We start from the raw sequence: 25149 nt of genomic DNA on the forward strand, positions 1-25149 counted from the left end.
ACCTGCAAATATGAAGAGGAAAATATGAAGAATTAAAAATTTTTAAATCTTTACATAGAAATAATGGTCAAGAGATAGCTCTTTCTTCTCAGCAAGGCAGAATTTAATTTTTTTTCCACCCTACCTCTGCTGCAATTTGTAACTCATTGTCCTGTCAAGGATCCTACCTCCTCCTCCATAAATTAATTATTTCCAATTATCTGCAATTTCCACCTGATTCTTGACATCCTTTCAAAGCCCTGAAGTCACATGAGCCCAAGGTTCTCAGGACCAGATACTGTATTCATTATACAGTCTCTAGTGCAGTGAGGCATGTGATTATTACCTCCTCATTTTGTGATGAGATAGCTCTTGGTATTTCCACCTCATAGAAACAGTGGCCTCTTTTTCCATCTTATCATACTTATTCCTATGCTACTACTGACTTTCATTAATAGGATCTCTCTCTGTCTCTCTCTCTGTCTCTCTCTCTCTGTCTCTCTCTCTCTCTCTCTGTCTCTCTCTCTCTCTCTCACTTTAAAATTTCTCTTTCTGGGTATAAACGTTTCCTGATAAAACTCTTTGCCCTATATATTATGCCAGGCTTATTTTCCCATAAAATACATAAATGGAATATTTTCCAGGTAAGTCCCTCTTGGTTTTCCATATGTGTGTGTGTGTGTGTGTGTGTGTATTTAAAGAAACTCATTCTTGTTGTTCAGTCATTTCAGTCATGCCCAACTCTTCATGACCCCTTTTCAGAGGTTTTCTTGGCAAAGATACTGGGGTAGTTTGCCATTTCCTTCTCCAGCTCGTTTTTACAGATGAGGAACTGAGGCAAACAGGGTTAAGTAACTTCATACTACAACAGTATGAAACAGTCTCTTTCCTTTAACATACAGGGAGACAGCATGTTTGCATATAAATATATACAAAGTAATTACAAGGTTAAATAGGAGGGGGAGGCAGTAGCAGGTGGGAAGATATAGTGGTGGCACATAATCTGAGCTTTGAAGGAAGTGAGGGATTCTAAGAGGAGGAAGTCCATTCCAGGCATGGTGGACGGGCCTTGGCAAAGGGCTAAGCACTGCACATACAAACATAAGCAAGCGAGACTGTCCTTGCTCTCAATGAGCTTCCATTTTAATGGGGGAGGGCAACATGCAAAGGGAAGGTGGAAAGACATCTAAGAAAGGAACAGGAAGAAAGTCAGCTTGGCACATGGAAATGTAGACTGGAGCCAGGTTGCGAAGGACTTTACATTCCAACTAGAGGAGTTTAGATTTGCTCCTAGAGGCAATAAGAAACTGTTCAAGCTTCTTAAGTAAGGGAGTGATATGGCGATAGCTATGATTTAGAAATATCACTTGGAAGCACTGTGGAGGATGGATGGACTCCAGGCAAGAGGAAAAGGGACAGACTAAGTTATGGGGCCCTATAAGTAGAGAGGGGGAAGAGTGTCATGGAAGTTGAATAGCCAAGACTTAGCTACTAAATACACACACATGTGTATGTGTACCCACATACACATATACGTGTATAATACATGTATGCATATATGGAAGTGGACAGCATTTTTCATCATGGGTCCTTTGGAACTGTCTTCGATCTTTGTCTTGATCAGAATATCTGTCTTTCACAGTTAACATCAGTTATGCTGTTACTGTATATAATGTTCACTTGGTTCTATTCACTTCACCTACATCAGTTCATATAGGTTTTTCCAGGTTTTTCTGAAACTATCCTGCTTGTCATTTACTGCAGCGAGAGTATTCCATTCCAATCATACACCACAACTTGTTTGGCAATTTCCCAATGATGAGCATCCCTTCAATATCCAGTTCTTTGCCACCACAAAACAAAAACGAAAACAAAAACAAAAACAAAAACAAAACCAAGCACTATAAATGTGTTTGTACAAATAGGTCCTTTTCCATTTTCTTTGATCTCTTTGGCATACACAACTACTAGTTTCTTCCAATCTGCTTTCCAGTTTTGCCAACAATTTGTGTCACATAGTGAATTTTTGACCCCGAACATTTGGATCTTTGTGTTTATCAAACACTAGATTTCTATGGTCATTTACTACTGTGTATTATGTACCTAATCTATTCCACTGACCCACCACTCTATTTCTCAGCCAGTGCCAAATTGTTTTGATGTTTACCACTTTGTAATATAGTTTGAAATCTGGTTCTGCCAGGCCACTTTCCTTCACATTTAAAAAAATTAATTACCTTGATATTTTTTATCTTTTGTCCCTCAAGATGAATTTTCTTATTATTTTCTCTAGTTCTATAAAATAGTTCTTTGGAAGTTTGATTGGTGTGGTACTGAAGTAAGTTCACTTAGGTAGAACTGTTATTTCATTTTATTGGGTTGGCCTACCCATGAGCAATTAATATTTTTCTCCAATTGTTTAGTTATATTTTTATTTGTGTGAAAGGGGTTTTGCAATTGTGTTTGTTTTGGCAGGTAGAGGCCCAAGTATTTTATGTTGTCTGCAATGATTTTAAATTGAATTTATCTTCCTATCTCTTCCTGCTGAGTTTTGTTGGTAATATATAGAGAGCCTGATAACCTGTATGAGTTTATTTTATATCCTTCAACTTTGCTAAACTTAATTGTTTCAACTAATGTTTTAGTTGATTTTCTAGAATTCTCTAAGTATACCATCACATCATCAGCAAAGAGTGATAGTTGTATTTCTTCATTGCCTATTTTTATTCCTCCAATTTCTTTTTCTTGTCTTATTGCTACAGTTAAGCATTTCTAACATAATAATGAATAATAGTGGTGATAATGGACATCCTTGCTTCACTCCTGATTGTATTGGGAAGGCTTTGAGTTTATCTCCATTACAGAGAAAGCTTGCTCTTGGTTTTAGATAGGTACTATTTTTCATTTTAAGAATGACTCCATTGATTCCTGTGCTTTGTAGTGTTTTCAATAGGAATGGATGTTGTATTTTGTCAAAAGCTTTTTCTGTCTCTATTGTTAATCATGTTATTTTTGTCATTGATGTAGTCAATTATGTTTATAGTTTTCATAATATTGAAACAGCCCTGCATTCCTGGTATAAATCCTGTGTGGTAACAGAGTATGATCTTTATGACATATTGCTGTAATCTCCTTGCTAGTATTTTATTTACAATTTTTACATCAATATTCATTATGAAAATTGGTCTATGGTTTTCTTTCTCTGTTTTTGCTCTCCCTGGTGTAGGTATCAAAATCATACTTGTGTCCTAAAAGGAATTTAATGGGACTTCTTTACCTGTTTTTTCAAATAATTTATGTAATATTGGGATTAATTTTCCTTAAATGTTTGTCAGAATTCCTTGTAAATCCATCTGGGTCCTGGGGATTTTTTCTTAGGGAGATCATTGATGGCTTGTTCAATATCTTTTCTTAAGATTGAATTATTTAAGCATTCTACTTCCCTTTGTTAATATTTCTTTTGGGCAAATATTGCTCTATTCTTTTAATAGTTTAATCATTTATTTAGATGAAGACATTGATCTTTTTTCAAATCTGCAGATGATGGAAATTGAAACAAATAGCTAATGTTGACGGACTCAAGATCTTAAAAAAATCTGAGAATTATAAGCACCCATATCAAAATAAAATTTTATAGGGACAAATGCAAAACTCTGCATTTAGATTAAAAAAAAATTGTACAAGTACCAAATGAGAGAGACAGGACATAAAAGAAGATGGTATGAACACTATATAAGTAAAATTACTGAAGCATAATTTCATCCTCTCTAGTGTTCTCACAAATTATCATTTACAATATATGTTTATTATTCTTGTGTTTATTATAATACTCCAGTGGAATGTAAACACCATAAGGGCAGGCCTTGTTGTTTTTTTTTTTTTTTTCATTTCTCAATGTCTACTTTAGTGCCTGGTATAGAGTAGGCACTTAATAATCCCTCGTTAAACTGTACTGTTGCAATCTGAATCAGCTTTGTAAAGAGATTGCTAAAAAAAAAAAAAAAACTAAGGGAATCAAGAATAAGTCAATCAACAAGCATTTATTAAACACCTACGATGTGTTAGGCAGTGTGCTATGGGGACACAAAGGCATAAGACAGTCTCTACTCTCAAGTGACTCACAATCTAATGGAGAGACAATATTCACACAGCTATGTACAAGTGAAATATATAAGATATAAAGATCAATAAGACAAATAAGATATAAAAACAAATTGGAGATGGTCATTAGAGGAAAGGCACTAGAATTAAGGGGGTTCAGGAAAGCCTTCATGTAGCAGTTGGGAAATGTAAAGCTCAGATCATCAATGGGCAGATAGATACAGGGGTTTGGGGAGTGGCAGCACCTAGCAGACCACCATTCTTGATTTTAGTCTAGTCTAGATGGCCATCATCTAGGGGAGCAATTCTTGTGAAGAAACAGATCAGTCAACAGGGTAGTCAAGCCAGCCTAGGTAAAGTATTGAAGCACCCTGAGGTGAGAGAAGTGCCAGAATCTCTTAGCTAAGTCAAATCACTATCACTATCTTGATTACCATTTTCCCTTAGATTCTGATGGATACAGCCCATGACTCCAAACCCAAGAGCCTGGGAACAGCAGTTCTTCCAGCTCAGCACCCTTTTGCTGTCATCCTGGGAAGCAACCCTTGTGGGAGATATTGACTAGCAATTGCTCCTGCAGGTGCTACAGCCATAGCTACTGAAGGCACAGGAAGGAATATTCTTGGTGCCAAAATCTTTGTCACTGTCAAATGGTTCAACATCAGGAAGTGTTATGAGTTTAAAGAGGAGGCGTTCATATTAGCTTGCTCCTGTACCTTAAAGACAAGAGAACCTTTCCATCTAACTTAAAGTTGAAACCTGACATGTATTGTCTTCCCCATTAGAATGTGAACTCCTTAAGAATAAGGACTGTCTTAGTTTTCTATCCATATCTTCTTTATTTAGCACCATGCTTTGCACATAGTAAATGCTTAATAAGTACATTTATTCAACAAAATACTTATTCTAATAATCTATGCTACTCAGTCATTATCTTAGAGTTTTCTTTTTCATTATGGGCACTAAATGTTTTTTAAAATTATTGATGTCTTTATTTTTACACAACCTACATTTCCTACCATGTCCCTCCACCTCTACTTTTGGGATAGCAAAAAAAAAAAAAATGAGAGAGAGAGAGAGTGACAGAGACAGAGAGACAGAGACACACACACACACAGAGCAGTTCAGTAAAATTAACAAACACTCTAACCAAGTGAGGCACTTTTGCAATGAAGGCAGGAAGGCACATTCTTTGGTCTCCTTTGGTCATTATAATTTCAAGGCATTCAGGTTGACTTTTGGTGTTATTCTTCATATTTACATTGTTGTAATAATTGTGTAGATTACTTGTTCTGTTTGCTTCTCTTTGCATCAGTTTATATGTTTCCCCAGGTTTCTCTGTATCCATAATATTCATTGTTTTTATTATTTTTATAGCACAGTAATGTTCCATTACTTTCATCTACCTTTCTATCTTTCATCCACTTATTTAGCTATTCTCCAAAAGACATCTTTGTTTTTTCTGTCTTGGACTCTTAGAATATGATTGGTCAGGGGTAAAGACAAATCTCTTTTGTATGTTTGTCTATGCGTGAGTGTATATATGTATTTGTATGTATATATGTGTATACTTTTACATATTTATGTATATGTATGTATATACACATACACATGGGGAAGCTAGATGGCACAATGGATAGAATGCCAAGCCTGGAGTCAGAAAGACTTATCTTCTTGAGTTCAAATCCAGCATCAGACACTTACTAGTTCTGTGACCCTGGACAAGTCACTTAACCCTGTTTGCCTCAGTTCCTCATCTATAAAATGAGCTGGAGAGGGAGATGGCAAACCATTCTAGTATCTTTGCCAAGAAAACCCCAAAGGGGGTCATGAAGAGTCAGACACAACTGAAATGACTGAACAACAACACACAAGTATATGTACATATACATGTGCACATACATACACATCCATATGTGCATATATGTATATGTAGACACATGTTTGCACAAATATATTACAGCTGTGTGAACAGATTGTATGAATATTATAGTGCTTACTTTACATATTATATAGTCATATTTATGTAGTGCTTTAAGATTTTCAGAACACTTTATATGTGTTATCTTAGTTTTTCATTTTATCCTCATAAAATAGATATTATAATCTCTGTTTTACAGATCAATGTTATTATCATCTCTATTTTACACATGAAGAAATTATGAGACTTGTACATGGTCACATAATTAATAAATATCTGAGTTAGAATTCAAACTTAGTTATTCATGATCCAAAATGCAGCATTCTATTTAGTATACCACACAGGCTCTTAGACGGTTATTTTATAAATTCTTTTTTTATTCTAATAGCTTTAATTACGGTGCTTGTTTATCAAAATGAAAACTGAAAACAAGTATACAAAACAGTTGATTACTCATTGTGTACTGAAAGCAATAAGAGTTTCCATAACACCAAACAAACCAGTTCTGAATTTTCCCTGAGATATAATTCAAACTTCTTCAGTGCTTATCAAAATACAAAAGAAAGAAAAAATAAAAAATAAAAGTCTTTTTTTTTTAGATGGCAAATCTGAGCCTTGTAGTATGAGGAGTTGATAAAGGACATTTCAGGACAGCTAGATGGTTCAGTGGATTGAGTGCTGGCCCTGGAGTCAAGAGGACCTGAGTTCAAATCTAGATTCAGACGCTAGCTGTGTGACCCTGGACAAGTCACTTTAACTCTGTTTCAGTTTCCTCATCTATAAAATGAGCTGGAGAAGGAAATGGCAAACCAATCCAGTGTCTGCAAAAAAAAAAAAATTATCCAAATGAGGTTATGAAGAATTGGACACAACTGAAACCACAAAGGACATTTCACACATATACCAATAAGGTGATTGTTCCAAAACAGGACTGTGTACTTCTAGAATGGAATGACTCCATAAGCTCTCTTGCTCAATTTTCTTTCAAAACCTAGACATCATAGAGAAGTATGTAGTGTTCCTGCCTATGTCTTTGAAATATCTCCAAACAAGCTTTGCAGCTAACATAGACTGTACTTACTGTGGAGAGGTTTCTGGAGTGGTTTCAAAAAGAAGCACCATGCACTTGACCAAAATTAAAATACTGGTTTTTGTTTTCTGCATATGTCAAGAAACTCTTCTCAATGTTTATAACTGGCCACCATTGTTTCCTTCCTTAAGAGTTATTCAAGTGTGATGAAGGACAAATTGCAGATTGACCTGGACTGCAGCCAGTTTGGGGTAGGGTTTGGGGAGAAGGAGGGAAAGTCTGGTTATAAACAGCATATGATTGAAGATCTAATGCTGTCGATGTGCAGCCTGCTCTGAACCACAACCTCAAAGTATACTTGTATGTTTTCCTAATAAATATCAATGTGAGCACAAATACAAGAACACACTTTATAAAACACATGAAGATCCAAAGACATAGTATTACATGGATCTCTATTTTAATTGTGCAAAATTGATTACTTGTTTGATTTTTTATTATCATTTCTCAACTTTCAAGAGAGAAACCACAGACAATTGCAATGGTTTGATATTCAAATTGTTACTGCAAAACCTACACTAAGCATATTTCTCCCTTCTTTCTCCCTTCTATGTGTTCAAGTGTTTCACTTGTCTTTTTTTTAATATAATTTTACTATTTTAAAAAATGCATTGAGTTCAGGTTACAATTTGTTGTTGTTCAGTCGTTTTTCAGTTATGTCTGACTTTTCGTGAACCCCTTTGGGGTTTTCTTAGCAGAGATACTGGAACGGTTTGCCATTTCCTTCTCCAGCTCATTTTTACAGATGAGGAAACTGAGGCAAACAGGGTTAAGTGACTTGGCCAGGGTGACACAGCTAGTAAATGTCTGAGACCAGATTTGATTTCAGGAAAATTATTCTTCTTGGCTCTAGGTCCAGTGTTCTATCCGCTGTGCTACCTAGCTGCCTCTCAGGTTAAAAACCAACCATCAAAATGGATCTCAACACAGATTTGACAAACTAGTAGGAGTAGTACTCAGCTTTGCTGTTGCATGTTAACCCCCAACTAACCCAAGTGTCAATTTGCTTAAAATCGCTTCTCAGTATTAAAAGATTAGTTGATTTTTTTTTGTTTTAGTTTTTGTTTTTTTGTTTTGTTTTGTTTTGCACAGGAGTGCCAGAAACTGTTCCATTGGGGAAAAAAAAGCTACATTCCACAAGAAATCCGTTTTCAAGTGTGTATTTGACACATTTGCATCATGGTGCAATGCCTACAGTGACAAGGGATAGGGTGAAAAAAAACAACCCAGCTTCCAGCACTCCATACCACAAAGTAGCACAGTTTACCACATGAGAGTCAAGCTAAGGGTGAATAGGAGGAAATAAGTGGAAAAGAAGGAAAGAGGGAGGGAGAACTTTTGTTGTTTCATTTCTGATTTCGGAGCCGATTGAACAAGCAGTCCAGACCTTCTTAGAGCCCATTCCCACTAGTGGCACAGGTGGTTTGGATAGACCAATTTCTGTGATGAAGAGAATGCAGTCCAAGTTTATCTGTGATTTCAGCTGCATTTGTGGTGCTGGGACTCCAGTTTGTTAGCAAACTGTAATAAGTCGGCATCTCTGAGATCATCCTCTGCCAACATTCTCATCAGTTCTTCTCAGGCTCCATTCACTCGTTCTCTGTCATAGGTGTCAACTGCAAAAAATCAGCATTTGTGTATTCTGGAAGCAATGGTGCCATAGGGGTTGGATCTTGTCCTGTCCACCTTCATTTCATACCATGAAGCAAATGTTTTTGTATTCTACAGTTTTTACATTGAAACCAAATTGAGAATAGTAGATACTATCTCCCACAGCTTCAGTTTGTACAACATGGTTTTCTTTCCTGTAGCATCCAAATCAACTGTCAGAATCCATTTTTTTTTTGCCAAAAAGCCTCTTGAAGAGGTTAGCAAATATATGCCCTACATTTCAAATATGATGTGTTGAACATTGGCAGAAGAAACCTCCTTCTTCCTGAGCCTCAGGCTTCCCATCTCCTCGTATGCCCGTGGCTACTGATCCTTTTTTTCCCCCTAACTCTCCAGAAGCTGGTTTCACTCCCACTAATTTATAAATTCTATAAACTCTCTTTATGGGTATTCTGTAAGTATTCTTTAAAAAAAATACTGACCTTCACTAACCCTTTGAATAATGCTTAGTACACCTTTGAAGAATTGCTGCTGAGCCCTGTGGGGAAAGGATACTGCCTACTCTCTATACTGCCCCTGCATGCACATTTGTGCACATGATTTGGACTGGGTTCAGTCCTAAGTAGTCTGGTTTCTGAGAGCTGAGGATAGGTTCTCTGTTCTCATACTCTTTAGCTCATGAAATCTTCACCTTAGTGCCATGGGGACAAATTAGAGTTTAGATTATGAGTCTCTTCTAGGGTTTCCCCAAAAATGGAGAATAGAAAAGTATGTAATATACAATATGACTCAGGTGTGGAATGGGTAATTTATTCCTACTCAGACAAGAAAAATTAAACATAAAAGTTCATAGTGAATATCAATAGAGTGAATTAAAACAGGATTTAGTAACAACATAAAACTGGAAGGCAACATACTTCATCAGGACATAAAGCTTTTTGCAGAACTGCTATTTAGGAATTTTATATTTCAACTTGGCTCTGCACTGTCCAAACAACTCACACTACATTTTTTGTTGGCAAAATGCCCAGGTTTGGGCCAGTCTACTTGTTGGGGTTATCTTCTCTAAGAGCACTGGAGTAGATACCAAAGATTGCTCCCTTCTTAACATCCTGCTGTAATCCAACAGAATTCCATGACTTTTGGACTTTCTGAATTAACTAGGTTACTTCCAAGGCTGGACATGTCAATCTCTGGATATATACTCATTTGCCTAATATCAGAAAGAATAAACAGGAAAGGAGAAAAGGCAGCCAGAGACCCAAGGGTGAGGCCTCTCCTCTACTGGCTGTCACTGGGCAAGATTTCCACAAAGCTGGGGTGAAGGTAGCCAAACTGCAAGTCCTAGAGTTGTGTGATAGTGCCCGAGAGTCAAAAGAAGAGATTGTTTGCTGGAAGCTTTTTTTTTTCTTTTCACCAGTGAAGCCTCTGTCACATGGTAGAGGAGAAGGAAGGGACCATTCAAGGTTTCTTATGTCATTCCAAAATACAAGGTCCTTTTAGCATAGGGTCACAGGTCCCAAATCTCCCACCCAGGAAGAACAACACTAAGCATGCTCTATGGGATATTTTTGTTACATTGGTATTCACACTTGCTCTCCAAAACACACATGCATACATACCTATGCTATAGCATTTCCCTTTTAATCCAATTATTACCACCTTTCCATAGAAAGGAAAACATATTGAGTCATTTCACTACAGGGACCTATGTGGATTAAGAATTAAATATTGACATAGATGAGCTCATAAAAACATAAGAAAACATTAGCAGTTAATTAGAAATTAATGTTAAGATGCTAAATAGCATCCTTGGATAGAAGCAGCTACGCCACACTTTCATTGTTAATATGGCAATTGACTATGCTGCCCACAAAGCACTGATGAATAAATACTTCATAAAGAGCTGTGTTTGGTGGGAACTCAGCAGGCTTTTTTTTTTTTTTAAGTGTGATTTTAGTATCATTTTGAAAAATGTTCTTAATATTCTGTTATTTTGGCTGCACTGATTGTAGCTGTTCCTTGAAAGGAAGTCTCCTGCCACAGGCCAAATTTCACTCATGATTTCTTTCCAGAAGCAAAAATGTGCTTCTGTGGAATTCTCAAGGCATTCATAAGCAAAAGCATTCATAAGCTAGTGTGCGTATCTCAGGGGGTGGGTTAAGCTGAAGTCCTTAGAAATTTGGCCAAACATCAAAGTGCCAGAAGCTTTATGGTATAACTGATAACGGCTTCCTTCTTTGTGCCATTTTTCTCTAGGTTTTTCTGAATCGTGCTTCATCTGAAAAGCTTTTGAGAAAGTGTATGATTTCTGATCCCCAAGACCCTAAAAAACAGTTTGAAGATGGGATATGAAAATTTAAACAAGCATTTCCTATTAAGATAGTGACTTGAAATGTAGAAAAATCCAGTACTCCCACATTAAACCCCTGAAAATACACTCAGAAAGATAGATCATATGAAAAATTAAAAACAAAACAAAACAAAACAAAAACATCGTTTTAATTGTGTTGCCTTTATTTAGTCACTTAACTACTCTGGGTCTGTTTCCTCATTGGAAAATAGAGTTCAGTTAGATGTTATCTAATCTCTCTTCTGGCTGTAATATCCCAGAACTCTAGATCTGGAGATGTACTGCTTAGAATTCTTCTAACCACACCCATTTACTCGCCATTATCATGGCACTGTAACATGTACAAAGACTTTAGAAAAGGAGACAGAAGACACAATTCTACAGTGAGCCCATCAGAGTCAAGGAGTCCCAGCTTCAATTATTGTAGCACCTCTGGAAAGTACACCCACCATTTTTAATTTTGCCTAGCTACAGAGAATGGGCAGCTAGGTAGCACAGTGGGTAAATCACCAAGCCCAGAGGCAGGAAGACCTGAGTTCAAATCTGACCTCAAACATTTACTAACTGTGTGACCCTGGGCAAGTTACTTATCCCTGTTTGCTTCAGTTTCCTCATCTATAAAATAAGCTGCAGAAGGAAATGGCAAAGCCGTATCTTTGCCAAGAAAACCTCGAATGGGATCACGAAGAGTTGGACACAACTGAAAATGACTTGAACAACAATGAAGCTACAGAGAAATTTCCAATTTTTTCACCATGGCTTGGATACTGAGGAACACTCTATATAGATCAGTTATAATTTTCTTTTAAAATTTTTTTAAAGTTTTTATTTTCTTTGATTCATGTTTCCTAAATTCCTATACTTCATCATAGTGTAGAGGTGATCTGGGAATCTTGTCGGTATAGATTTTCGTTTGTTCCTTCCATAATAATAACAATAATAATAGCTAGCCTTGATGTTACACATTAATGCTTGCAAAGCACATTGTAAAGGTTCCCTCATCTGATCCTTACAGTCACTGTGTTGTCTCCATCGTCTAGGTGAGAGAACCAAGGCTGAGTCACACAGCTAGTAAGCAAATTCTTGAGGTGGGATTGAACTCAAGATCTTCCTGACTCCAAACCAAGCGCTCGACCCCCTGTACCATGTTGCTAGCTGCTTCTTCTCTATGCTCAGAAGCTTCAAATACAAACCTGGTGCTGACCTATGAATATGCTTGTCATGCATAACGGTCTACCTAAGTTTGGAGGACCTCGTTATCAGGCTGGCCACAGGGTGACAAATTTAGTGCTGGCTCTGCCAGACGTTGATCTTTCTCATCTTCAAATGAGAAGTTTGGATTACATGATAATAATAGCAAGGAAGTATGGAGAGCACTTGGGTTTTCAAAGTGCTTTACAAATGTTATCTGATTCTGTCCTCACAACAGTTCTGGAAGGTAGGTGCCGTTATTTATCCTTATTTTACAGATCAGGAAACTGAGGCAGGCAGAGGACAAGTGACTTGTCCAGAGTCATACAGTTAGTAAATGTTTGAGTCTGGATTTAAACTGAGGTCTTCCTGTCTCCAAGTCCAGCGTATTATCCGTTATGCTATCTAACTGTCTTAAGCCCTATATGGCTATATGACCTATAAGTTCCCTCCCAGCTTTAAATCTATGACTTTTATGATCTTTTCAGACATAGGTATTCTCAGACACCATGTAGAGGAGTTGTGAACTGTGTTGTTGATGGGACTATACACCCAAATGAATAAATGGGCCCTTGAATTAGAGAAAATCAGTTTAGGTTCATAGGATTTAAAGCCCTAAGACTCAGAGGTAATGTAGGTCAACCCTTTTTTCTTTTTCTTTTTTTTCTTACTTGTATTTCTATGCTCAATTCTTGGTTTGAAATTTTGCACCCTAAGAATCCCCTTTAGTCTCCTTAGATAGATTGGAAGGGTCTTAGAGAGATTGGTCCTGCCCTCTCTGTAGTCTGGAAGCTTCTGCTGCATTTATCAATCCAGATGGCATGGTTGGCGTTAGGCCCTCTGCCTCAATTCCTACTTTCACCTCATTCTCCTGGTTGTTCCCTATGGGCTCTGGCCTTTCAAATAGAGTGTGAGCTGGTTCTACTCTCTGCTGGGTCTTTAACAGGTCCCAGTGGAATGTAGAGATTGTGCTGTTCTTTCCAGCTCCTCTAATCCTGTGCTGATTAAGCCCTGTTTCCCAACTGTGGCTTTTAGTGCTATGAAGACAGCAGAATCATGGGGACTCTTTCTGTCCCCTGCTTCAATCCTGCCTGACCTGCCAGGTCTCAGATATAGCTATAGGGTTCATAATACTGGAGTTCAAGATGACTTATGATCCTTCTTCATTCAGAATGTTGGCTATCTGCCTCATTGGTTTAAGATCCATCTGCAGAAGCTCTGGCTTTCCTTGTTTGGGTTCTTGGCAAATGTCCACCCTACACTGGTCTGCCACCTCTCCCTGGCTCATTCTGCCCCCCTGCTTTTGTCCTATTTTGATTAAAAAAGTTAGGGAGACAATTTCTAGGTATTTTATTAATTTTATTAATAATTCCAGCATTTTAATAAAAAGATGGTCATTTGGCTGTCTGTCTTAGAAAAAAGACCATCATGGCGATGGGCTCATGGCTTATATGTCCATTGGAAGAGGGGTGTTCCTGAGGGTGGCAATCACTCTGATTGGTTAACAATTAATGAAAAAATGAATATTACAATTGAGGAACTGGACCTGAACTTTGATTATGCCATTTACTTATGTTACTCCCAGCCTTGGGCAATCTATTCAAAGAATTTATCCCCACCCAAACCTGAATAGAACACAATGGCTTCCCCACTTGGGTAGAGTCTGAACAAGAAAATTAATCCAATCTCATTATTAATAACGTCCTTCAAGAGGTTGCACTTTTAAAATCAGGACTTTAGAAAAAAAGGGTGGCAACTCTGGCTCTCCTCAAATCATTGGTTATTAATAATCATTTCTCTTATTCCTCCTCTTTCCTCCCTACTTACCTTCTCTTAAACTCTCATACCAATTATCATAGGCTTCTGGCTTTTTGTTCAGCTCTGTACTGGACAGCTTAATTCTATTTCTTATCAGTTGTTATCATTATGCTTTCTTGGGTTGATTTCAGATATTTGTAGGAGTTTAAGGGGAGATATCCGAGCTTCTCTATAACTATTTAACTGGAAGTCTTTATTTTTATAGATAAGGGAAATGGGACTCAGGGAGGTTAAGTGATTTGCCCAGGGTCACAGGATTCCAATTCAATTCAACTTTAATAAACATATATTAAATTCCTAACATGGGCATTACAGTGTTCTGGGCATCAGAGGACGTAAAAAAGATTAGATGATTCATGGTCCTTGCTCTCAAATAGTTCACAGTAGCAGGATATGACATATGTATACAGATAACTACCAAAAAGGTAGTACGTGATAAATTCAGAAGAATTGTGAAATAAAGGTCTTTTTGAGGTGCAAGGGAAACAATTGTGTTTCAATCTGAACTCTACTGTCCCAACCCTATGTAGAGTGAACTACAACTGAACAACTAAATCTACATCTAAAATTATTTATAAACTAGAAAACTCACTTGAGTACAAACTGGTAAGTAAAAAGAGTTGCTTGGAGAAATAAATCTAAGAGGATTTCACCACTAAACTCCTTGGTCTCTTTATCTTGTGGGCCAAATAGTGCTTCCAAACACCCATCCTTTCACCACTTTCTTTTCTAAGAACATAACTTTCCCCTCCACTTCTTCCTTCCCTGAACCTCATTTAAGACAGAGGTCTTCATGACTGTAGTTCTCAGGGAAATGGGGGAAGGCTTCTCTGCCACTCCAGAACTTCCTAACCTCCGCTCCTGAAATCAGCTTAAGAGTGGCAAGTATTTTCCGTGCCTATGTGCTGTGCTGTGTTTCTCCTGAAAATGTAAGATTTGTGTTGTTTAGATCCAGGCTTGATGCTTACCAAATGCTACTGAAAGAATTTCCTAAAGGCATTCCTTCAAAGTGATATACAGTTATCCCTTCCACGTTCCTGGTGCCCCACGATCTGGAAAATCAGTGTAAAATTTTTTGGCCCTCCCGTCATACCAGAGAAGAAGTCTGAATCCTTTTTTTCCTTTATGGGGTGCTTGCAGTACCTTGTTATACAATTTGGGTAGCTATTATACAATATTATATGCATATTTTATGCATTTCTGAGTTTCTAAACTGACCTTTCTGTGTCATCAGTGGCTCCTGCAAGACTCCCCAAAAATTCCTATTTAATTTCTTATGTAGACCTGCAATATATTGAAACTGGGATGGGGAAAGTCTCAATGTGGAAGGGATAAATAATTGTAGTAGATAGAGTCCGGCCCTCAAGTACTGAAGACCTTATTAAGAGGCAGTGAAGAGTCTTGTTTAAAATGTACGTATTATCTGGGAGGATAACATTAAGCCATTATCAGCCTAGACTACTCCCTCAGCACAGATTCATTCCCAGTTGTCTATCAAGGATCTGAAAATTTTGATAGTAGATGACAGGAATAGTGGAGAGAAGAAGAGAAGGAGGGTCCTGAAAAGACCAAAATTTAGAAACACTGCCCAAGAAAGGCTGGACCAGATGGTGCATAGTTTTGACATCCTCATATTTATGAAAGGCACTAAAAAGGGTGACAGAAGGAACAGAAATAGACAAAGGTCACAGAAACCAAATTTTATCTACTTTAATAATAATAGCTTATTGTTATAGTGCCCACTATGCTTCCAGCACTGTGGTAAGTGCTTTACAATTATTATTTCATTTGATTCTCATAACAATCCTGAGAGGTAGGTACTGTTATTACCTCCATTTTACAAATGAGGAAACTGAGGCTAGGTGACTGCCCAGGGTCACACAGCTAGTAAGTATCAGAGACTGGATTTGAACTCAGCTCTTCCTGACTCCAGGGGAGATGCTCTTTCCACTGCACTACATAGCTTTGCCTTTGGCCAACTTGACTTAATAACAGTTTTACTCAGATTCCACACACTCTCCCACAATGTAGCCTTTTGCAACTCTCTTATCCACTTGTTAATCAGATAAGCTCTGGTCACTTAGAGTATGTAGAAAGAATGGAACAAAGATAGGTAAATCTCAATTGTAGGGAAGTTTAAAAAATCAACTTCACAAATATCTACTGGTGAGGCCTAGGCAGATAGCAGTTTGGAAAAAGATCCAGAGGTTATAGTGAACAACAAGCATATTAGCAGTAAATTGCACAGTGTGATTTTCGAGAAAGGCAATTCATTATTAGGCTGCATTAAAAGCATTGTTCTTGAAGAGATAGATGGCCCTCTCACTGTACCCTGCCCTAGTTCAGATTACATCTGGAGAATCGTATCCAATTCTGAGCACTCAATTTTAAAAAAGACAGCAGTAAGATGTATAGAAGAGATTCTGATTCAGATATAGATCACTTTAGATTGTCTCTGAGGTCCTTTCCAACCTCAAGATTCAGTGATTATCGTGTCTATTTTACATTGTGTTTATTTGTGTCCATGTTTTATTCCCAGCTGCAAGTATCAAGGGAATTGTCTTCCTTATCTGATTACAAATTCTTTTAAGGCTAGAATAAGGCTTCCCAGGGCTTAGTTTATTATGCTGTATATACTAGTGGTATAGGAGGGTACATGCATTTATTAAATACCTATCATATGGCCAGATCTCTGCTAGTTGTTTTGTAAATATTTTCTGATTTATCTTCACAAACAACCCTGGGAGGCAGGTGCTATTATCTCTATTTTACAGATGAAAAAACTGAGGTAGACAGAGGTTAAGTGACTTGCCCATAGTCACACAGCTGGTAAGTGTCTGAAGTCAAATTCAAACCCAGGTCTTCCTGACTCCAGGTCTAGAGCTCAGTTCACTGTGCCACCTAGTTGTTTTAATGAATGTTTGCTGAATTTTTAAATGAGATTGGTATAGGCTCTCAGACTCCTGCTGTAAAATTGATTTTTTTCATTGATTTTCTTTGAATTAGTTTCCATGTTCAACAAACTGGGATTTTAAAGAAAAAAAATACTTAGCAAAGCTTTCTGTATATAGTGTTTAAACAAACAAAATAGAGGTGGGGGGAGAAGGAATTCCCCTGAAGGCTTGATGACTTTCTTGAACTACTGAAAATGACGGATGATGATTACTTCTCTATCTACCTCCCAGGAGAGAAAGGATGGAGCAGGTTTAAGCTACAGAGGAACTGAGGTTGCAAGTCTCTGGGAACAAGCCTTTGACAAGATGGTGCTGTAAGGCATATCTTCAAATCACATGGCAAAGATGGGATATAGCAAATGACAATCCAACCTGGCATGGCGGGAGGCTGGGCAGGAGGAGGGAGAGTTCTGAGGGAGAGCTTGAGGCAGACTACAGGTCTAGGAGTCATATATGCCAATGGGGCAGAGCTCTGCTGCTGCATAGCAGTGTTCTTGCTTCCCAACTCCATCTCAGTGCACAGAACAACATTTGCGTGGTTTGAGTCATTCACTGGCTCCAAATTCTGTCTAATAAGAGGACTATTAAAGCAAAACAAAAAACAAAAAAACTCAGAACAAAAACCAGAAGGAGCTCTTTCCCAAACAAAGCAGTAAGCTATGGAAAGAAAACTGGTTGTCCATTCTGGGATTTTCCCCTGTGCCATCACATTGAAGGAAATTGGTGATATCTATTAGAAGATAACAGAGATCATGGCTTCGTGTTTTTTCTGTGCTCCTTCCATAGGCTGGACCTCCTTGGCGGGGCCAAATTATCATAACCATTGCCAGAAAATTCTTCTTCCCTTTATACATAAGCATCTTCTTACAGAACTTGGGCCACAGAAGCCTTCTAGTATTAGTCAGCTAAAGAGTGTGATCATAGAGTGTCTCCAGAGGCAACATTAATAAAGGCTTTCTAGGCTTAACAGGTTTTCTTTTGATTCGGGGGAAATAGTTCTATCAACAGGAAACACTGTGGTTTTCCTTTTGCAGGGACTTCTGAAAGCAGCAGATGTTATTAAAAAAAAAACCAGTATGTGCTCACAAAGGGACAAAGGGGACAGGTCTGGGGGCTAGGCTTTTCAAACAGCTGAGCTGGAAATGTCATTAATTCTGTCTCGGCCCAGGAGTGACAGAGCCATAAGCTACTACAGAGCAGAAGAGCAGAGCCGTCCAAAGGGCAACCAAAGCAGGGAGGAGTTGAATAAATAGCCTGGCAGAAAACCTGCCCTGACAAGGCCAGTCTCTCCCTCTCCCCATCTCTCTTTTTTTTTCCTTCTAATAGAGGCAAACATATTACTGTGAGATAGAAGCAATAGAGGAGACTCAATGAAAGTATCTATTTTAAAATACTTTAATACATTTAATAACACTTTTTACAATTTTTATTTAAAAATTTTACTAATTAACTAATTAATTATTTATTTTTATTTAAAAATAAAAAAACAGAGATATTGTAACTGCCATAGCAGTTCCCAAATCAGCTAACAGAAGGGCCAGGTGATTTCACTGGCTTGTGTTAGGCTCATTTCTACTTTCTTGTCAACAAATCCACAAATATTTATTGGAAAAAGCTAGTGAAAAGACTAGGGGGTTTCCTGGGAAAAATCACAAGTTTAGGGAGCAAAAAGACCTTCTTTCTGTCCAAGAATTTCAAATCTCTCATGTCATTTATAGAGAAACAGTCTCTAATCCTTGCTTTCCACTGCTCCGTTCCCCTCCTAACCTTAATAAAAACAAACAGTAGTGAAGTTGTCACACAGAATGCAAATGGTAATGTTGAGGTTTAGGGGTTTAGGGGTGCTAGGACCCCAAAATCACAACACCCGAGTCCTGCCCAAAAGAGTTTGACCCAAGCCTTCTTTCAGCCAAAGACAAAGTTTATTAGAATATCTGTCATATTGACTCTTAAGGAGTCTGAATGTTAGTGAGCTATTGGCTAGATTGTAAAAATCTGAGCAGTGGCTAGATTATAAGAATCTGAGCACCGTAATAGAGACAAGACGGACCTTATATACAGAAAGACTATGGGAGGGATCTAGGAGTGGCCAAGTAGTTTGGGGTGACTGGAGGGGTCTCAGGAAGATCTAGATGGGAGTGGCCAGTAAACTGGGGTAAACAGAACTCCTGGGACCTGGACCACAAGGCCAAGAGAGAATGGAGTCTAGATAGGATTAAGGGTGGGAAGTGACCCAGGGCCATCTGAAGGTAATAGACAATGGAGGGCAAGGTAACAGAACTGGGAGATTGGGCTTAGGTGATAAGATTATAGCCTCAGGTAAAAATGATTTGACCATGTGAGAAAGCCCAGGGTTTTTTCTTTTTTGGGGTCCAGATCCCATCCTTATCATCTGTCTCTCCAACAAATGGTACCCAAATTCTTTTGGGTTAAGGGACGAAGGTCTTGGCTTCTGAAACTACTTTCTGCTGGCAAAGGGCATAGAGCTGTCTCTGCCTCGAGGGGGTCGCAGAGACGAGGTTGACTGGAACTGAGCACAGGCTGCATCCAGGGAACAATGAGGGACATTGGCTGGTACCTGCTGTTTGTTACCAACTGTAGGTGAATGGCCTGTAGTCTGGAAGACACAAATCTGACAGAAAAGACTGCAGGGCCCAGATATGACAGGATAAAACATCCTTAGCTCTGTTTGGATTCAGATAATTCAGTTTTCCAACCATGCAGTATCAAATCCACCTCATAGCCAGACTCAGGAATAGACAGGTGGGTAACATTACTTTCAAAGGAACATAATGGGGAAACTGAGCCAGGAGGATCCCATATTAGACTGAGGCTAAAATTGTCCTCTCAGCTTTTCCTGATGCTGACTTCCCACCAGTTTCACATTCTCTAAGTAGCTTGTGGCATTTCTCTCAGATGGGAATTACTGATTATCGATAGATTATGATCCATCAGACAACTCAAAATAAAATCCTCTGAGCTTTTACTTCAAACAGCAAGTTTCACTAATCACAGCTGAGGAAAAACTTTTCCAGGATTTACATCTCAAACTTAAATTTGTCCTAATGTAAAAATCCAATCCTTAGAGATTATTTCTATATACTTGCAAATTCTCAGCAAGACAAAACCCAAACAAGCTTTTTGGCAAGTTTACACATTAAAACAATAACCAATAGTAGCCAAATTATTTTAGCAGTAACTAAATTATGAAAAGTTGCTTGACATAACTGATACAAAAAGTTCATCAATTTGAAACTTAAAACAAACCCATTACCAACCAGGTGACTTCAATTTTGTTAAATGCATTCCAAATTACTTTACACAGAGAATCAACATCTCATCTTTAAAACTACAACTTTTAAAAACCATGCTCACCCAAGTTGGGAGGCTAGTTTCTTTACCTTGAGCAGGATGTGCTGAACCTGGGGTGATGCTTTCAGGCAAAGGTTGCCCCAGGGCCCAAGGCCATTGCCAGTGGGCCCCATGCTGTGGAGGGTGAATTCAGCATGGGGGAGGGGAGGGTGAAACTCTCTTCTTCAGTGAGAAGGATTAACAGATACCTTCTTGACTCAATGGAAGGGAGTGGGAGAAGGGAGTGAACAGGGTTGTAAGGAGGTGTTTCAAAATTCCTCAATGATCAATCACAAAACCTACAGAATCTGCTAAGATGTTTTTAGCTGTTCTAACTTTTCCCTGTAGCTTCCTTGAGGGAGGATTCAGGGGTGTAGAGGGAAAGGAGTAAGTAAGCCTCAGGGAACCAAGAAGCACCTGCAGTTTTCCCAATTCCCTAGCACGGAGAGAATTGACAGAATTGGGCATATGCTTCCAGATAGAGCATCTGTCCTCATCCTTTATGCTGTGGAAGGTGTACCCAGGTCCATGGCCTTGAACTGAACCAGTGGACTGAGAGCCTGAGAACTGTTAGCCCGAGCGTGAGACAGCCTCATAACTGTCTACCTAAAAAGCACTTCCAAGCCTTGCTAGGTGCTTGGAGAGCGACCCCAACTGCAGGGCAAGAAAGAAGGGAGGAGGCTTACATACCTTCCAGTCTTGGCTGGAGAAGAACTTGGGGTTAGGCAGCTTCCCCGTAGGGGCCACCAAAATGTTGAGGTTTAGGGGTCTATGAGTGCTGGGACCCCAAAATCACATGAGGGTCCTGCCTCAATGAATTTGACCTAAGTCTTCTTTCAGCCAAAGATAAAGTTTATTAGAACATCTTCATATTGAGCAGACTCTTAAGAAATCTGAACATTACTGAACTATTGGCTAGGTTGATTTTAAGAATCTGAGTTTTACAACACTTCTAATCCTGATTACAAGTCATGCAGACAAGTGAGAAACACAAACATAATTGATCAAGATTTCATTGGGAAGAGGTAGACTCCATTGAAGTGTCCTAGTTCCTGGGGTATGACAAGGTAGTCTAAAAGTTTCACTGAGTTGGGGGTGCTTTAGGATAATGGTGGAACTTCCTATCCTTCATTCTGGCCCTCTTTTGATACTCTTTTGTGGATGATGTGGCTGTTAGTCTAGGGCAATAGTTCTCAACATGTGGCTTGGGGACCTGTTGGAATTTTGAAACCCTGTCAGGGGGTCTATGAGGCCAAAACCATTTTCATAATAATACTAAGATGTTTTGACTCCTGATATGGTAAATGTCGATGGGCATAGCCTACATAAACAAAAATACTTTGGGAAGGGGTCCTCAATATTTTTGGGGGGTATAAAGGGTTCCTGAGACCAACAATTTTGAGAATTGCTATTCTATGGGGTTGGTATAGATTATCCAAAAAGATCAATAGCTTACAGCCCTTTTCCAACCGGCTTCTTGTTATTATTCATTGGCTGTGTGCTTCACTGATTCACCTTTAAATTAAGGTCATAAGTATTTAATGAATTTTAGCAGTAATAAAAGTGGAAGCATTACTCATCATGTAGCACAGTCATAAACTGCACATTCCACTTTATCTCCAAACCAAGACCCATATAAAGGCAAAATAATCTTTCTGATGTTCTCTCTGTCTCTGTCTTTCCCTCCCTCTGTCTCTATCTTTCTCTCTCTCTGTTTCTCTGCCTCTTCTCTCATCCCCACTCATTTGAAGATGAGAACTAAACCTGGAATATCTAATTTCATGTTAGTACCTATTTAGCAAGTAGCTGTCTTCAGATATTTCAGGGACTATCATATGGTAGAGGAATTAACCTTCTTCTGTATCTCCAGAGGACCAATGAGGACCAGTGGATGGAACTTATATGGAAACAGATTAAGCTCAATATATGAAAGATTTTTTTTACACACTTAAGTAAATGTAAAATGAACTGGCTTATGTGGTGGTATGTTCAATGACACTGGAAATATTGGAGTACAAGTTGGAGGGTTGTAACACTATTTTAAGAATGTTACAATGGGAGTTTGAAAAGAAGACTGACCTAGATTATTTCTAATAAACCTTAATTTTCTTTCAGCTATGTAGATAATAAATGCTATAGTTCAGAGGAGGGAAAGATCACAGGATGGTCTCACAGATTGTTGTTTGTCTTTCATTCTGGGAGAGGACCAATGACATCAGGAAAGTGACTTGCAAATGAATTGGAATTAAGTGAGGCAGAGCTGTGTAAAGTCATCAACCTCACGCTCTCCTCCCAAGTCAGCTGAATCCAATGGTAAGACATAGGTCAGGATGATTGGAGATGATGATCCCAGATGCAGTGAGAGAGTCTTTTCCACTTCTCTGTCTGAGGCAACACTTATTCAGTGATTTAAGTCTAGGTAAGAAAAGAGGCAAAAGATAGGGTGGTCTAAGAAGGCTTTAGTGAAAGTCTTAAGATAAACCTCAGGGGATTAGCAGTATTTGAATAGGTATGAAGTAGGGAAGAGGTTATAAGAATAGCCATAAAGAAAGGAATTCCCCTGCCTAAAATGCTTTCCTTCTCTTAGTTCCTCCGGATTCCTTCAAGACTCACCTTCTACAGGAGGTATTAAATCTCACCTTCTATAGGAGGACTTTCCTGCTACCTCTAATATCTTCCTCTGTGAGATGACCTTCCATCTACTCTGTACATACATAGTTATTTATACGTGTAGCATTTATGGCCAGAGATAGGCTGTTAAGTTTGCCTCTCAGGGTTCCGGGTTGCTTTGAAGCGATGATGAAGTGTGTCTCTACTCTACATGCCATGGCTGAAACCCCCACTGGCTGTGCACCCACATTTTTAGATAACAATCATTAATATTCCAGTTCCATTTAACCATATAATATCAATTAGCTTTTCAAAAGGTCATCTACACTTAAGGTTTTTGAGCTGAGGACTAGCTCGATTAAAGTAGTGTGTTTGGAAGATGAGTATGATGGTGGCTTTAGCTAATGGAAACTGGAAGATTAGTTTGAAGGCTACTGCAGAAGTACAATAGACATATAAAATTTGAGAATTAGAAGGGTATTTAGAGATCATGGAGTCCAACTCTCTTTATTTTGCAGATAAAGAAATTGAGGCCCAGAGAAAGCAACTGACTTCCTCAAGGGTCACATATGTTGTAGGTAATAGAGCTGCAACTCAATCAGGTCTTGACTCTAAATCTGTTGCTACTTAACCATTCCACTTTGCCTTTAATATAGTTCATTCTATAGATGAGGCAACTATTGTTGTTGTTATTATTTGTCTTTCATTTTCAAAGAGGACCAATGACATCAGGAGGATGACTTGTGCATGAATTGGATTTAAGTGTGGCAAAGCTGAGATAACAGATCTTGAGGTGAGGAGAATTGTCTGATGTCACCTAGCTAGTTAGTGCCATGATTAGAACCAATTTTCCTTATTCCCAATCTAGTCACCTCCACCCTCCCACCTTTGCCCAATACCAGGATGTCTCCCACAGGTTACAGGAGGTACAATGGAGATTTTGGCAAGGGAAAGAGAAAAGAAATGCTATGTGTGATTCTGTGAAATAGAATTTTGTAATATATTGCTGTTGATGGCTTGCATTACAAATAGGAAAAACACTTATGCACATCAAATACTTATTGGTTTCTTCTGGTTAAAATAAGGTCAGGAAGCTCTCTGGAGCAAGGAAGAGGGTATTTAATCCGTTTTCACTCTTTTAATGTTCTGGCTTCTGAGGATTAGAGAAACACATATTACCCATGTTACACATAAACAAGCTTAGTGTTAATCTCTTTCCACCACAGAGGAATCTGGGTGTTTTCCCATTGTGTTTGGGAATTTATTGGATGTAGCAAAATGGAGATAAACATTACTGCACCCCATCAAAGATAATTACAATAATCCATATCTCTGTAATACTTTAGGACTTGAAAAACACTTACATCAAAATTATCCTGTGAGAGAGAGGCAATGGGGGGGTAATTAAAGTTTTTAAAAATATTAATAAACATTAATAATAGTTTAAAATTATTACTTCCATTTTACAGAGGAAGAAACTGAGGTTGAAAGTAACTGATTTACCCATGATCACACAGTAATCAGGATGTCTAGACAGTGTATTAAAATAATGACTCTGAGTAAAACATCAAGATAAAATTGACAAAATGGTAGAGATTTAATAGCTTAAACAAATGAGTTTGAGAAGCAACAAATTCTACCATAGAATATTGGCTTCCTGTTGCCATAGACCAGTAAAACAAGTTGTCCTTTGAGTCTTGAGTATTTTAGGCAGAGCTTATAGGAGCTTCAGATTTTGCCAAGGGCCTTCTTGTTCTATAGACTCCTTATTCAAAAATCATAATCTCATTTTAAAGTGAATACAGATAAAATGGCATTTTGAATGTAAATAAAGGTGATTGTGATAACAAAACGGCTTAAAAATATATTGTTTCCTAGTTGTACCTTCTCAGTACCATGTTTTAGAGATACTTCTTTGCTGGAGATTGTGTTTCTTAACACAAACAAATAAATATGATTGGATCATCCATCCAATGTCTTCACTAGAACCAATAACATTGCTGCTGATACACAAATCTTCATAATTATGGTGTGGAAAGAGGAGGGACATACATATGTATTCTTTTCCAATGTCATTTTGACTATGTGATTTACTCCACTAAATCTCACTCTAGCACCTTATTGTGGCACGGAAGATGACCTTGGGTTTGCAAAGGACATGCATTTGGAG

General features: G+C 38.2%; 1 pseudogene; it reads right to left on the reverse strand.

The window, feature by feature from the left end:
- Nucleotides 1-8437: 8437 nt before the first annotated feature.
- On the reverse strand, nucleotides 8438-20503 carry LOC114022890 (annotated as a pseudogene).
- Nucleotides 20504-25149: the final 4646 nt, after the last annotated feature.

The sequence above is a fragment of the Vombatus ursinus genome, unplaced genomic scaffold (genome assembly GCF_900497805.2).
Source record: "Vombatus ursinus unplaced genomic scaffold, bare-nosed wombat genome assembly UNPS02014814.1, whole genome shotgun sequence".
NCBI classification, from domain to species: Eukaryota; Metazoa; Chordata; class Mammalia; order Diprotodontia; family Vombatidae; genus Vombatus; species Vombatus ursinus.